The sequence below is a fragment of the Lathyrus oleraceus genome, chromosome 4 (assembly GCF_024323335.1).
Source record: "Lathyrus oleraceus cultivar Zhongwan6 chromosome 4, CAAS_Psat_ZW6_1.0, whole genome shotgun sequence".
In the NCBI taxonomy this organism is placed as follows: Eukaryota; Viridiplantae; Streptophyta; class Magnoliopsida; order Fabales; family Fabaceae; genus Lathyrus; species Lathyrus oleraceus.
In genome coordinates this window covers 371,820,281-371,837,460 of record NC_066582.1, presented here as the reverse complement: position 1 = coordinate 371,837,460, position 17,180 = coordinate 371,820,281, and positions in this window count along the sequence as shown.

The following is a 17,180-nucleotide window of genomic DNA, read 5'->3' as shown; positions in this document are numbered from 1 at the left end:
GCAAAATCGATCATGAACAAATTCCCCAGAAACTAAAATCGAGCACACCAATCTCATCAGCAGACCAAAAATAAGCATAATCCAACATCCATTATCATTTAAACAAACTAAATAAGAGGCAATAAGCAAAAACATCCATGAACATTAACTTTCAAATTGACATATCTTCAGAAATATCTAACCATTTTCGAAAACTCATAGCTCAAAACAATCAGCAAAAGGAGATCTACATGATATATAGCATGATTTGGAAAAGCAAAGAAGTTGAAAAACTCACTTGATTTGAAGAACAGTCGTGTGTGATTGTTGTTTAGCTCCACAAGTCTGAAACAGTTACCCCACAAGCTTCAAGAAGCTGAATGATTGAAGGTTTCGAGCTCAAAGATGCTGGGTATGGTCCATGCTCAGAACTGCCATGTGTGAAGCTTGAAGAAGACAGAGCTTGATGCTGTGGTTCCAGCAAGGATTTGAGGTTGCAAAGGGCTCTCAAATGAAGTCCATATGATGAAGGAAACAAGGGACGCTCGAGGGTTATGGAGATTTTGGCAGAAAATGCAAAAGGAGCAAAAATGCCAAAGTGAGAGAATGAGAAATTCTGATGTGTAAAGGCTGTGGCTAGGGTTGGTTTGTGACAGAAAAATGCCTTATATTGGTCTGTTTAACTTTGGTTTAAGGAGTGGTAAACTTGATTAGTTCAAATGGAGAGATTTGCAAAATTGCTAACTTTGAACATAGGCATATGGAGGGTGTATGGTCTGCCACGAAAATGGGCCTCAAAACAAGTCTCAAATGCCATGCCACACAATTCCCAAATGGCCAATTATGCTGAAAAGCCTTAGTTCAAAAAGTCAACCCTTGGTCATACTTGAATGAATAAAAGTCAAGGCTAAAAATGCCATTTTGATTGGCAAGGTTTTGGTGAATGATGAATGAATTTTTGGAAAGAGGGGATTAAATGGAGATTGTAGGAAAAAACCCCATCAAATTTGGCCAAAGGAGTCATGAGATATGGCCATTCTCATCAACTCTGAATTCACCACCTTGACTTTGATTCACTAGCGTCAACTTATCAACCAAAAGCACATCGGATTTCTGACCCTCTCTAATCTCATCCAGAATACCACTCGTTAACTTCAACATTCCCAATTTAACACTATTGTGAGTACTCTCACACATCAAACTCAAGTCTCTAAACTGCTCAATTAAATCCAATTCCTTAACCATTAACATAGACATATGCAATGATTTCCGACTCAATGCATCAGCCACTACGTTTGCTTTACCCGGATGGTAATTCAAACCAAAGTCATAATCCTTCAGAAACTCTAACCATCTCCTCTGTCTCATATTCAGCTCTTTCTGATCAAACAAATACTTTAAACTTTTATGGTCACTGAAAACCTCAAATCTTGACCCGTACAAGTAATGCCTCCATAACTTCAGAACAAATACCACAACTGCCAACTATAAATCGTGCGTCGGATAGTTCCTCTCATGAACCTTCAGTTGTCTCGAAGCATAAGCTACAACCTGCTTATTCTGCATCAAAACACCACCCAAACCCAACAATGAAGCATCACAGTAAACCTCAAATGGTTCTGACGGACTTGGTAATATCAGAATAGGAGTAGTAGTTAATCTTCTCTTTAACTCTTGGAAACCTTCTTCACATTTTGAGTCCCAAACAAACGCCTGCCCCTTTCTAGTCAACATCGTCAACGGTAACGCCAATTTAGAAAATCCCTCAATGAATTTCCTATAATAACCTGCAAGTCCAAGAAAACTCCTTATCTCAGAAACTGACTTCGGAGCTTCCCACTTAGATACCGCTTCTATCTTAGAAGGATCAACAGCAATACCACCTCCTGAAACCACATGACCAAGAAAACTAACCTCTTCTTACCAAAATTCACACTTAGACAGTTTAGCAAATAACTTCTTTTCTCGTAGAACTCCTAAAACCACTCTCAAATGTTCAGCATGCTCTTCTTCAGATTTCGAATACACCAAAATATCGTCAATAAACTCCTAAAACCATATCTTTGGATTGTGCTGTGAAACTTAAATTAGAGATATCTGAATGCATGGAAGTATGGTGATTGATGCTCCTGCGAAGGGTTCAATGACTACTACTTCAGTTTGTTTAAAATGTCCTTTGAGTATTTTTGGTAGAGACTTTGGGATGGACCTAGTGTGTCTTCCACTGGTGCAGATTGATGTTATCTTGGGTATGAACTGGTTGGTGTTTATTGATGACATTTTGGTGGATTCGAAATCTGAAGAAGAGCACGCTGAGCAATTGAGAGTGGTTTTAGGAGTTCCACGAGAAAAGAAGTTATTTGCTAAACTGTCTAAGTGTGGATTTTGATTAGAAGAGGTGAGTTTTCTTGGTCATGTGATTTCAAGAGGTGGTGTTGCGGTTGATCCTTCTAAGATAGAAGCGGTATCTAACTGGGAAGCTCCGAAGTCAGTTTCGGAGATAAGGAGTTTTCTTGGACTTGCAGGTTATTATGGGAAGTTCATTGAGGGATTTTCTAAGTTGGCGTTACCGTTGACGATGTTGACTGGAAAGGGGCAAGCGTTTGTTTGGGACTCAAAATGTGAAGAAGGTTTCCAAGAGTTAAAGAGAAGGTTAACTAGTGCTCCTATTCTGATATTACCGAGTTCGTCGGAATCAATTGAAGTTGACTGTGATGCTTCATTGTTGGGTTTGGGTGGTGTGTTGATGCAGAGTAAGCAGGTTGTAGCTTATGCTTCGAGGCAGCTGAGGATTCATGAGAGGAACTATCCGACGCACGATTTAGAGTTGGTAGCTGTGGTTTTGTTCTGAGGTTATGGAGGCATTACTTGTACGGGTCAAGATTTGAAGTTTTCAGTGACCATGAAAGTTTAAAGTATTTGTTTGATCAGAAAGAGCTGAATATGAGACAGAAGGAGATGGTTAGAATTTCTGAAGGATTTTGACTTTAGTTTGAATTACCATCCGGGTAAAGCAAACGTAGTGGCTGATGCATTGAGTCGGAAATCATTGCATATGTCTATGTTAATGGTTAAGGAATTGGATTTGATTGAGCAGTTTCGAGACTTGAGTTTGGTGTGTGAGAGTACTCACAATAGTGTTAAATTGGGAATGTTGAAGTTAACGAGTGATATTTTGGATGAGATAAGAGAGGGTCAGAAATCCGATATGCTTGTGGTGGATAAGTTGACTTTAGTGAATCAAGGTCAAGGTGGTGAATTCAGAGTTGATGGGAATGGTGTTTTGAATTTGGTAATCGGGTGTGTATTCCGGATGTTGCCGAACTTAAGAAGAGTATTCTAGAGAAAGGATATCGTAGTGGTTTGAGTATTCATCCTGGAGCTACGAAAATGTATCATGATTTGAAGAAGTTATTTTGGTGGCCGGGAATGAAAAGAGAAATTGCGAGTTTTGTTTATTCCTGTTTGACGTGTCAGAAGTCAAAGATTGAGCATCAGAAGCCGTCTGGGCTAATGCAACCGTTGGCTATTCCAGAGTGGAAGTGGGATAGTATCAGTATGGATTTTGTTTCTGGTTTACCGAGGACAAGTAAGAATTTTGAAGCTATTTGGGTGATTATGGATAGATTGACGAAGTCGGCTCATTTCATTCCCATCAGAATGGATTATCCGTTAGAGAGATTAGTCGAGTTGTATATTGAGAAGATCGTAAGTTGCATGGTATTCCGTCTAGTATTGTTTCGGACAGAGATCCTAGATTTACATCGAAATTCTGGGAAGGTTTGCAGAGGGCTTTGGGAACTAAGCTGAGATTGAGTTCTGCATATCATCCGCAGACTGATGGTCAGACTGAGAGGACGATTCAGTCATTAGAGGATCTTTTGAGAGCTTGTGTTTTGGAAAAGGGAGGCGCTTGGGATTGTTATTTACCTTTGATTGAGTTTACCTACAACAATAGTTTTCATTCGAGTATTGGTATGGCACCGTTTGAAGCTTTGTATGGTAGGAGATGTCGGACGCCTTTATGTTGGTATGAGTCCGGTGAGAGTGTTGTGGTTGGACCGGAGATTATTCAACAAACTACGGAAAAGATTAAGATGATTCAGGATAAGATGAGAATTGCTCAGAGTCGTCAGAAGAGTTGTCACGACAAGAGGAGGAAGTCACTTGAGTTCCGAGAGGGAGACCATGTGTTTCTTCGTGTTACTCCGATAACTGGAGTTGGTCGAGCTTTGAAGTCGAAGAAGTTGACACCTCGATTTATTGGTCCTTATCAGATTTTGGAGAGGATAGGGGAAGTAGCCTATCGTATCGCTTTACCGCCGTCGCTTGCGAATTTGCATGAGGTTGTTCATGTGTCTCAGTTGAGGAGGTACATTCATGATCCGTCGCATGTAGTCCAAGTAGATGATGTACAGGTGAGAGATAACCTGACTGTTGAAACATCACCTATGAGGATCGAGGATCGAGAGTTGAAGCAGTTGCGGGGTAAAGAGATTGCCTTGGTGAAGGTAGCTTGGGGAGGACCAGCAGGTGGCAATGTGACTTGGGAACTTGCGAGTAAGATGAAGGAATCTTACCCAGAGTTGTTCGCTTGAGGTATGTTTTCGAGGACGAAAACTCTTTTAGTGGGGGAGAGTTGTAACACCCCGATAATAATATGATATTTATTTAAATTAAGTTAATAATACATTTATTAATTTAATTAGATAATTGGATTATTATTATTATTACTATTTTGGAATTACTGAATTATTATTATTATTGGAATAATAATATAATTTGGAAAATATATAAGTTGGAATAAGGAAAAAGAGTTTCATTTGGGAAATAAGGTTTTCACGTGAAACTCAGAGAAGCGGCTGAAAGAGGAAAAGGGCAAGAGGCAGAGCAAGAGGAAGAAGGTTGGAGAAGAGAGGAGCTTGGAGCTTGAGATTCTCCGGATTAACTCAGGTAAGGGGGGTTTATCGTCGATTAATGGGTATTATGGGATAATATGTAATGGGTAGTGATAAACCGTTGAATTAACCCTAATTGGGATTTGTGAATGCTGAAATTACGTTGGATAAACTGTGTTAAAAGCTGAAATTGAATCGGTATTTGTGTGAGTCGTGTTTTCCCGAACGTATAGCTTTTTACGGAATTGGAATCGGAGGTCCGGAAGTCCTCCAACGGCGGAAAATGCGGAGAATTATGCATTCTGCCTTGTGTTAGCGCAGGAACAGCTTTCTGTCTTGCGTTAACCGGTTAACCCAGGGTGTTAACCGGTTAACACTGTTTTGATTTGTGAAATGTTCTGTTTTGCTTGCGTTAACCGGTTAACCCAGGGCGTTAACCGGTTAACACTGTTGTGATTTGTGGAAATATTGCTGTTTGTGTTGCGTTAACCGGTTAACCCAGGGTGTTAACCGGTTAACACTGTTAAGTTTGGCCAGAAAGCGTGTTCTTGTCTGCGTTAACCGGTTAACCCAGGGCGTTAACCGGTTAACGCTGTTGCAGATTGGAAAAATTGTTAAGTTAAATGTGGTGTGCCTAATTGGTGGTTGCCTATATCAGTGTGTGATATAGTAGGGATTATTTCCCGCTGTTTTGAGCAGTATAGGTATTAGTAGAGTGTGCTAATACTGTGTTTAATTGATTTACGTGATAATGATGTGTTGATTATGTATGATGGCATGCATAATGATGTGAATGTATATATTATGCCTGTATTTGTGAATGGACTGTTGTACGGCTTAGAGTGTGAGCTTATGTCCGTTGTGAATTGTTGTTGATGCTGCATTGCTAGATGATTAGCGTGCATAGTCTAGCCTTTGGGGCTGTAGCTAATTCCCATAGTGAGGAATTAGTGAGTGAATCATTGTGGAATTGTTGTTGATGTTGCATGCTAGATGATTAGTGTGCATAGTCTAGCCTTTGGGGCTGTAGCTAATTCCCATAGTGAGGAATTAGTGAGTGAGTCACTAGGTCTCAAATGAGTGGGACTAGTGAGCTTAGTAGCTGTATCTGGTTTTGATTGGTGAGCTTGAACTATATGTTCAGGAATAGTCGGTACCGCACGTGTGGAGTCTCATTGCATAAATATATGTATGGTGTATAATATGAATGGATGTATTCCAATATTATACGTGTGTTCGTGTTGTTGTTAAGTATGATTTGAGATTATACTTGTGTTTTATGTTGTTGTTGAGCATGATGTTTGAGTTGATGTGTTGTTACTGAATGCATGTTGCAATTAGGGTGATTGATGTGTTAAATTACTTAACATGACATAATATTGTATAATGCTTATTATATCGATTGAGGAACTCATCCTTACAACTATTTTTCAGGTAACGAGAAATGAGTTGAGTAGAAGCGAATGCTTGGAGTCTAGTGTAGTCTCCTTAGTGCGTCATGCTCTGATAGATGTAACATCGGGAGGGAATATTTTAATTGTTTTGTGGTTGGTTGTTGGACCATTTTACATGTAATATGCTACATGTTTTGCATGATTGAGTTGACCTTTATCCGCTGCGTATTATGCAACTGTTTTATTTGATAAATAAATGAGCATGACAAACTACTTTGGTGAATGGTGCGAATAATTGTGTGACACCCTTGAAGGGCATAATTACTTTGATTGTTATATGTTTATTATTTTAATTAAATTTTGGGGTATTTTAGAAGGGTGTTACACATATTGTTTTAGAGCCAACAAGTATTTTGGAAGTTGTTTGTAAGACTCCTCCCAATTGCCAAACACTTTTTCAATAGATTTTGTCCTAGCTATCCATGCCTTCCTATATGATGGAGTGTACTCGTACTCTGCCCTAATATGCGAGATTATTGTACTCACCTTTAATGATGGATTGTCGCTAATAACAGATAATATTTCATCACATATTAGCTGAGAGCTTAATTTACGATGATCCTGGATTGGGTTTGTCAGCATGCATGTGTGATCTGGACCCATTGATCCAATCTCCCAAGACTCGCTCCTCTTCCGGTTCGAAGCTGACAACATAAAAAGGCAGTGCTCATTCGTACAATAAACTTTATACCTCGATGCGTCAGTTCTGTCAACTCTGAAATCAGCTGATAGTTGCATGTGGAATTTCTTAATGGCTCTTACACATTCCTCTTTTGTGCGAAATGTGTCTCCTTGATTCAAAGATCCTTCCATCTACACGTAAGGATTGTACCATACATCTGCTAAAGGTTCATCTGAACCCAAATTTAACCTTGTCATCTGTTGGGGTGGGCAGTATACATAACTTGTTGGTATTGGCTCCTCTTCCTCTTCAGCGTTCACCATCGAATCAACCATGATCTCAGATTCTTCTTCTTTGTCATCTAGAACATTCACCTCAGCTTGTCCGTCATTAGTCTCACAAAACACTTGTGACTGATCAATGTACAGAGACACCTGTTGTTGATGTGGTAATATATACAACTCTATATCGTTTTAACCAGATTGTTCGTGACTGACAAACATATGCTGAATATCATCATCATCTCGAATCTTCTTCTGATAAAATTTAACCTGGTTTTCTACAAACCAAATCGGATTTTTATAGATGATTTGGCCCACATTACTGCATTGCAATTTCTTTTCTATTCTTTGTTTCAGATGTGAAAAATTTGATCGTCGATTTATTGTAAACCGAGTTACCTCTGTGTTTCGAAAACAAAAACCGAACAACTGATGATCAAATATTTCACCTTCGACATGGGCACTGATCATGTAATGTTGTGTGGAAAACATTTTGTTGAAATATTAAATATGTAGATATCTTTAAGGGAATTGAATGCATTGCTAAGTTGTTCATCCATACAACATAAATAATGTTTCATTGCTAACTTGGTCGTTGCATTGATAACTTGGTCATTGTTTGTACAAACTTGACCATGCATGTAGTAGAAAGAATCAACCATGCAGAGAAAAGAGTGGCAAGAACACACATGCGCCTGAGCCCTGAGATTCCCACCTAGGCGCCCATTCCCTAGGCGCCATAAAGTAACTGGGGCGCCAAAAGGATGGGTGCCTCTTCACAAAAATTGGTCTTATGCGCCACTAGGAAGGGCGCCCCTTCCCATTGCCCTACACTAAGGCGCCAAGAGGAAGGGAGCCTCTTCCTTGCATGTGAAGAATCACATGTAGGCGCCAAGAGGAATGGCGCATCTTCCCTTACATGTTGATTCTTCACATGCGCCTAGAAGAGATTCCTCACATGCTATCTCTCACATGCTTTCTGAAGTTTGTCATTCCCTTGTCTTCTCTTGCCATTCCATGCAACCAATCACATTCATCTTAGGTTGCAAACCTACTCACTCATTCATCTATAAATAGCCTCTCATATCAACAATATCAAATCATCTTCATCAATACTCAATTATATTCTTCTACCACACTTGTTTCCTCTACCACACTCAAGCTTTGCAAAATCAAATCATGTCTTTGTTGACTATGGGCGATGAACATAGAGGCACGCTCGAGAATATATCGACATTTGTATGTCATCTCTCTCTTTTTACTTTTTCTATTTTTAGTCTTATACCTTTGTTATCTATGTTTTTCTTACTTCTTATAGAGTTATGCTTGTTGATTATGTATTTCTTCTTCTAATTGCATTTTCTTACTTTTTTATTATTAGGATCCGAAGCAGTTTAGATGTCGTGTACATGAATATGTACCCCACGATCCTTTAATAGAACCATATATTAGAGGATGTGGATTTGGAAATCTACTCAACATTGTTTCGTACTCGGTGGACTACAAGTTCATTCTAACTTTGTTGGAGAGGTGGAGACCCGAGACCCACACATTTCACCTTCCGATTGGTGAGTGTACCGTCACACTTGAGGACGTGTACATGTTGTTGGGTCTCCGTATAGATGGAAAGGCAGTGAATGATCGAGTTAACCAAGACAACAATATCTGCAATGAATTATTGGGTGCCCATTTGCTAGACGACGAAACTGAGGGAGACACGTCCGGTCAAGCAAGGGGGCAAGGTATAAGTTTAAAATACCTTAAACAATATTATGCCAGTATAGTAATTCCCGACGATTCAACCGAGTATGAGAAAATAATAAAAGCTTGGTGTTATATTATGATTTTATTTGATAATTTTTTGTTTCCAGAAAGTACAGGTAATTTTGTAAATATAATGTATTGACCTTTATTACGCAACATTAATAAGGTAAACACTTATAGTTAGGGTTCAGCTGTATTGGCCCATCTATATAGTGCAATGTATAGAACTACAAAAAAGAATACCTATATTTTTTTTCATGTGCGTATTTGCTTCAAGCTTGGGGTTGGTCAAGAATGTCGTCGCTCGCCCCGATAAATGAGCGCCCATTCGTGTTCCCGTTTGCAACCAAGTAAGTCTAACACTTTACCATTCACCATTTAGTTAATTATATTTTATATTATAATTAATAGTAAATAATATTTTTCACTTCTTTTTTATCTTAGGTGGTCAGTAAGGGGAATGAACTACAACAGGTGTCTGAAACACGCTATTGTAGTCTATCGAAATCTATTGGACCACATTGGACATGACGATGTAATAATCCTACCCAACTATATTTTAATTTAAAAATACTTCTCAAATTATTTTCCATCTAATCGTTTCGTATTGTTTTACAGTTTGTCTGGAGGCCATGTCTGGGTCTGGATCTTGATGTGAACCATGACGATGCTGCAGTTTGGACAACGAAGACACCGGTTATCCGATTCACTATGGTGGAAATGCACCAGAGTGACCGGGTCAAACTGCAGTTCTGAATGCTACAACAGATTCCAGAATCTCCCACGTGTTTGGGGAATTGACATCAAAAAAGGGTTGATGCACAATGGGATTATTCTGATTGGAGAGACTTTGCAAAAGACATGTGTCGTCCATAGAGGAATCAAAGACAACACATCTTGAACGAACCAGATATCCATGGTGCAAGACCGACTCAACAAAATATATGGCATGGTTTAGATCGGTAACAACTCAACAATTTATATCTGAGCCGCGGTATTTGATGGATCCACGCCAACATGCTTCGTCATCGTATGCCCCACAACAATTCACCACCCAACACCAATGTGAACCCACCCAAACCCAACAACCAACCATTAACATCAACCAACCACATACACACAACAACCAAACACCCAACATCGCTACCCGTTCATGCCAACCACCCAACAACCAACCATCCAACGTCGCAATCCATTCATACCTCTCACTCAAACACAAAACCAAGAATCAAACCCCACAACCACAACTGTCTATAGCCCAGATGATTCATCTGGGTCACTTCATCGTAGCCCCCCATCAATAACACCCAACCATTGTTTAACTATAGTCGCCCCTTAAACCATTGCTTTGTTTCCAAAACGACTCAATGAACCAATTTGGGCAACTATATCGTCCCCAATTCACTCAACCACAACGCCCTAACTACGATGACATGGGCACGGAACTCCATTACGGAAGCGCCGTTGGCCAGAGCCCCTCCGGATAATGGGAGCAAATGATGACACATCTATCAAATACCGCTGGAACTTCCGTTAGACCTTCCAACCAACCATCGCTCGATCAGGTCAGCACACAAAGACCCCAAACACCTCAAGAAAATCGTGGAAGACCTGGGAGATAAACTAACGCACCGGGATGTGGAACAGGGGGACGTTTAAATCGGACGGGTCATTAGTTTATTGTCAGTCCAATGTAACCAATTATTACATCATCAATGAAATTTTTTGTCATTACTGTTTCTTTTTTATTAAATAATAAAAATTAAATATTAATAATTAAAAAAAAAATAGCAGGGGGTGTATGCGCCAGATGAATTGGCGCATACACCAATCAAACATACATAGGCGCCACTAACATTGGCGCCTCCTCATGAGGCCCAATGTAGGCGCCACTAGCATTGGCGCCTCCTCACGAGGAGTCTAATGCTTGCGTCAATGCTATTGGCGCCTCCTCTTCATGCATTGGGGGTACGTCAATTCATCTGCCGCATCCTCTATCAAACCTGATTATTTTGGTAATATTTTTGAATAATTGGTTATTTTGGAATTATTTTTGAAAATAATGGTTATTTTGAAAAAAAATTCTAAAAGTTTGTTTTAATATATTTGTAATATTTTAATACAAATAAAATAAAAAATAAAATTAATTATAAAAACAATGATATATTTTTTTAGTTCATAAATGTCTATTGATTGCTTACTCATTCCATCCTAAAATAAGAATAGTTTAAGGTTTTTATAAATGATCATAAATGTATAGGAAAATAATGACTTGAAAGAAGTTTTAATTATTTAATGGCATTCTGAAAGAAATTGATATTGAAAAAGTAAAATGATGTTTATTTTGAGATAAATTTTGTTTGGTAAAATAATTTTGAAATGAAGTACCTCTCTAATGAAAGTAAAGTTTTGAAAACTAAAAATAATGCAGCGTTGTTCAATAGCGAACCAAAATATTAGTTTTAAAAATTGGAGAGTAAAAAAATATAATTTTAGCAAAATAGAAGATAAATAAATAAATTTAAGTCAGTAATTTTAAAAGTATTTGTTTTTTAAATTATGAATTTATATTGTGAAAAATAAACTAATAATTTTAGATGTAATTGATGGTAATAAATTCAGAATTTGAAATTTAAATTCTTTGAAATATAAAATATAATATATATTTTTGGTGACGATTAGGGCTTTCATTGATAGAATTTTTCTTGGTGACAACTCAGAATTTGAAATGTATATTCTTTTAAATTCAGAATGTAAGTAAATAGTTTTTTTTGGGGACGTTTCAGAATTTGAAACTTAAACTATTTAACTCATATAATAAAAATAATAATTTTTTAAGTTTGTTTAATCAAATATATATTTATTTATTAGTAAAATGGGCGGATCAAAGGTCTAAAATGAGGAGACATTAGGCAGCATGTCTCATAGACATTTGAACCGTTACTAAAAAAATTATCATCGAATCAGATACAACCATCAAAACTGGACAAATCTAGTTTGGTTAAAAAATCAGCAAACTTAATAGTTTTTCTAAAAATGTGAATGAATGCACTTCTTTAAAATGCTGAAGGAGAAGAAGAATATGCCTAGCCAAAGTCGAACCTTGTTTAGACTTCAAAGGCGACCCTTGGAGAGCATCTGCTACTGTCTTTTTGCCATCTTGAACAATAAGGTTCTTGAAATCTCTCTTCCAAGCAAGCTCCAAACCCATAAGGACACCCCAGAATTCTGTAGCAAGACTATTGCAATCACCAATAGTCTTATGAAAGCCACAAAGTTATCTTTCTTGACTGTCACGAAAAACACCCCCACACTTAGTAAGCAATCTGCTAGTGGTAGCCCCGTCAGAATTAAAACAAACCCCGAAGGTGTGAAAAACATAAGAAAGGGGGTTTGAATTGAGTTTTATAAAACAAAAGTTTTTTACCAACTCAAGAACACCACTTAAAAGTTAATAACAAAGAGATAAAAACACAAGTATTTTATTATCGTTCGCTTGAAACTCAAAGCTACTATAGTCCACCCTCCAAAGTGATTTCACCTTATACACACAGATTTAATCCACTATAATCAACTGATTAGTATAATCACAAAGAAGCTTTTGTTTATTAAGTGGATCACTGGATTAAGATGCATATTATTGTTATTCATTCATTGAGCATGGTACATGTCATTGTAGTCAATGACATCATCTACTCCATGCATAGGTTGCCTCGAAGGCTCACGTCTCATTAATTCAAGATTATAAAAAGCATTATTTGGTTCATAAGTACAAATTGATTCATATCAACGAGTCCTTTTGGCCGACCTACAAGATTGGTGCATTATTATGGTCCATCACGTCTCATGGCGAGCATTCTTATTAAATGAGCATTTTTTTCTACTCATCTCGGGCCACGTCTAAAGAGCTATTTAACGGATGGCCTAGGATTTGCATTTCCTGGTCCTGACTTGAGAAAATTTCCTATAAGAAAGAAAATGAAACATTTTTCTATGGACTTCATAATAATGTTACTTTTGATCAAAAAATACAAATTTAGATGTACAAAACCATTCTTTTTCCATATGGGCACGATCCTTCTGAGAATAAATTTTGTAAGGGGCATAGTTTACAGTTATATTGGTAGACCTCATGATTTACACACATCCATGGCCTATGATCTAAAGACTTGAGGACATTACAATAAAAAAGTATATAAGCTTAAAACATCATGACAGTTGACCACGACAACTCCATGCACTCTCTTCACCAAAACACTTCCAGAAGCAGTAAACTTGGTATCATGAGTGAAACCTGCAGGATTCAAGGAAACAATGAGTAAGGATTTTCCCAAAGAGATTATGATCAAAAGAAGAAAACCTGTCACAAGCTGCCGAACGGCAAAACAGCAAAAACAAGCCGTCACACCCAAAAAACAAAAAACGGCTACAGACGCAAGTTCAGAGTATTCCTCCCACAGCAGGCCATGTTGCAGAGCTTGGCAACATGATTGTCCTTCAATGGCAGGATGGTTAACAACTCCAAGACAGATGATTCAGTTCCAGAATGTTGATGTTAATAATTGGATAGGGATTTGGTCGGTAGCAGAGATGTTAAACAATCGAGAAATGAGGATACATTTAAAGATTCACCTTTTTGGGATATAAGGTTTAGCTATAGCGGCAGGACCATTGCATTATGAATCATCAATTAAAGACGGGATTGGTTTAAACGCCATAATGCTCCAAACCAAAACTGTGCCAGGGTATGCTTCAAAAAAAAAACCTGTTACAATAGAACCTATTATTAGAGAACCATGACAGATGCTGAACCATGACAAGAAGAAACCTGTTACCAAACCATCTAACCTTGATCAAATATACGATCTAAAAACTGCACAAACCACTACTGCATCACCAAGCATAGCAACCCACAAATCAGCTCACGCACAAGCAAAGTATCCAAAACAAAAATAATCATTACCATAGCAAAATTTCATTCAAACTTCTAACACAATAGCTAACAACATCACATTCCAAGTTAACAGGTTTTCAGCATATGACTAACCTCATGGTAATAGAATCACAAGAGCAATCATGACTACCACCATGTAAAACACAGCAGACTAGCAATCCAAGCTCAGCCATCAACAAGGTTAACATCCATACAAGTATCATCAAGCATCCTAAATATCATTCAGATCACCTACCAAATACCAAACCAAGTATCAAACATGGCACAATTTAATGGTCATAAGACTTGTAAGCACACAATTGTTATGATAAACCAAAGGGAAAGATTCACAGGATTCGAAAATACTTGAGCAGCAATTCATACCTAAATGTATTAAGTCCTCACATCAGCAAAAACGGAAGAAGTGTTGTGAATCGAAGTTGAGAAGTCATCAATTAAGGTTAAAATATATGCCAGTAAATACCAATTTCCTTACCTCAATTGTTGAAGGTTTCACCGCAGTAAAAACTAGATGGGAGATTCAGTGAAGACGGCCACGCATTTGGAGATTTCTTGGGACCACAATCAAATCCGTTTCCTACCACATTTACATTGGTCCCCACCAAAATCTAAAGAAAGATTTGATGCTAACGGAATGATTCCTTTTTGCACCATCTGCCAAGGATCCACACACGATTTTGGGGAGCTCATTTCACTCTATAAAAAGGAAAGCTAATCGATTGAAAAAGGAGAGAAGAAAAATACCGTCACTCTGCTAAAATCCCAAACGAACCTTACACCGAAAAGCTCCGCTAAAACTCTGTATTTCAACTCTGATTTTCACACTGAAAATCAGGGTTTGAAATGCTTGACCCCTTCAATCGCGTGCAAAAGGAAATGACAATCAATTAGAGGAGAAAGTCAGAATCAGACAGAAAACAAGGAGTGGATACAGAAGGATAGAAAGAAAAGGAAGAAACTTGAAACAACAAGCAAAAGAAGAGGGACAACGTCATACATACTCACTGAAGGTAATCATGGCCGTCAGGTCTTCGTCGGAGCTACGATGCTCCGGCGGAATCTTTCCCTTTTATTTTGCTTTAAAGTGCTTTGACCTTGTATTTTGACTCGTTAATTTCTGCTGTTGATTGTGATATAGAAAACGGGTTAGAAGCTAAGATTAGGTTTTCCTTTGAGGTTCCGATTCGCTACTGTTTTCTAGATCCCGTCGAGGATTTGGAGGTTTGAGGGGATTGTGGTCGTTTGTCACGTTGGAAGTTTTGAACTTCATGTTCGAGTCCAAGTTTGTTTGAGGATGAACACCGAAGGGTGTTCATCGGTTTCCTTTCAAATTTTTTTTCTCTCTCTGCAGTTTTGGATTGGGACCATGCACACGATTTAATAGGGAGAGGATATTTTCCAGAAAGAATAAAGAGTCGTTTTAAGAGAGAGAGACAAAATTATTTTGATTTATTTCTTTGCTTTAAGGGGTGATTGTTTCTTCTTTTAAAATATTATTAAGAGTAAATTAATGTTATTGATGATAGATACTTGGGTGCTGTCAGATTATGTTCCCAAAATCTTTATGATGTTATCAATGAACAATGATGCGCGTGGCGGTAGGTAAACCGAGGCCGCCCTTTTCTCTTCTCGGCGGTACCACTTGGCTGAGTAGGAGAGGATTTTGGGCCTTGTGGCCCATCCCGAAAATAACACTACTTTAAGTCCCTTGGGCCTTCTTTGATCCAATGTTTAGGGCCTAACTTTTTATTTATTTCCCAAACATTCCAATTTGGTCTACTTGGTTTATGAGCTATTCTTGATTGTTTTAATTAAAATTAAGATAACACTAATATTAGAAATATTTATTAGTTCGGTTTCGATTACTATTTTCAACTCTCCTTTTTATCTTGTTATAATATTATAATTAGTTAAATGGTGGATTAATGGTTAACGTCAACAAATAATTTACTTTATTTTCAAATAAATAAGTTTGACGTTGGTCCAATACCAAATAGTCTTTCCCAAAAGTATATTAATTCTAAATAAATTCAAATTCACCGTATTTAAATAGTATTCTCTTAAAAATTATTTAATTTAATTTTGAATGAAAAGGAGAATAGTAAGCCTCCGCTTCAATATCTCTCGACTATTCGAACAATTGGCGTACACCATATTGCTCGGATTTTCGTCATTCATTTAAAACCCTAAAACTCCATAAAATTAAAATCACTCCACCAATTAATTATAAATTCTAAAAGTTTTATTTTTAATAATTAATCTTTGAATGAAAAGGAGAATAGTGAGCATCCGCTTCATTATCTCTCGATTATTCGAATAATTGGCGTACGCCATATTGCTCGGATTTTTGTCATTCAATTAAAACCCTAATAATCATATAATTTCAAATCAATTTTTCAAATCAAACATAGGTTCTAAATTCAAATTATTTCTAAACTTCAACCATCATATTCAAATCATTTTCCAAATCAACTACAAATTCTAAAACATTTAATTCTAAATTTATGATAAATAAGAGAATAGGAGGCGTACGCCTCACTATCTTTCGATTATTCGAATAATTGGCGTACGCCACATTGCTCGAGTTTTTGTCATCAAACTTAAAACACAATCGAATAAACTCAAATCACCTCTTATATCAAACCCAATTTTACAAAATAAACTATACAACTTCAATAGAGAATGGGAGGCGTACGCCTCACCACTCCTTGATTATTTGAATAATTGGCGTACGCCACCTTGCTCAAATCATCGACAAATCCAAACCTACCAACCCAAAATTCAAGCTATCTTCATAAATCGAATACAATATCTAAACATATCTTTTTACAATTTAAACCTCGGGTGATAAAAGATGGGAGGCGTACGCCTCACCGTCTCTCGATTATTTGGATAATTGGCGTACGCCATATTGCACAAATTATCGACTTCCGACTAAAACACGTTAAATAAACTTGGATAAGGGAATAGGTAGCGTACGCCTCGTTATTCTTTGAATAAGCAAGCAGGAGGCGTACGCCTCACTACCGTGCGTATTCAACATCCACAAACAAACTTTCAAAACAATTCGAACGAAAAGGGAATAGAAGGCGCACGCCTTATTATTCCTCGAAAGAATTGAACGATTGGTGTACACCATATTGCTCAATCTTTCGTCGTTCCTCAAATCATCAACAAATCAAACCTAACTTCTCGCCCTCGAGCGATCGAAACCAATCAAATCCAAAC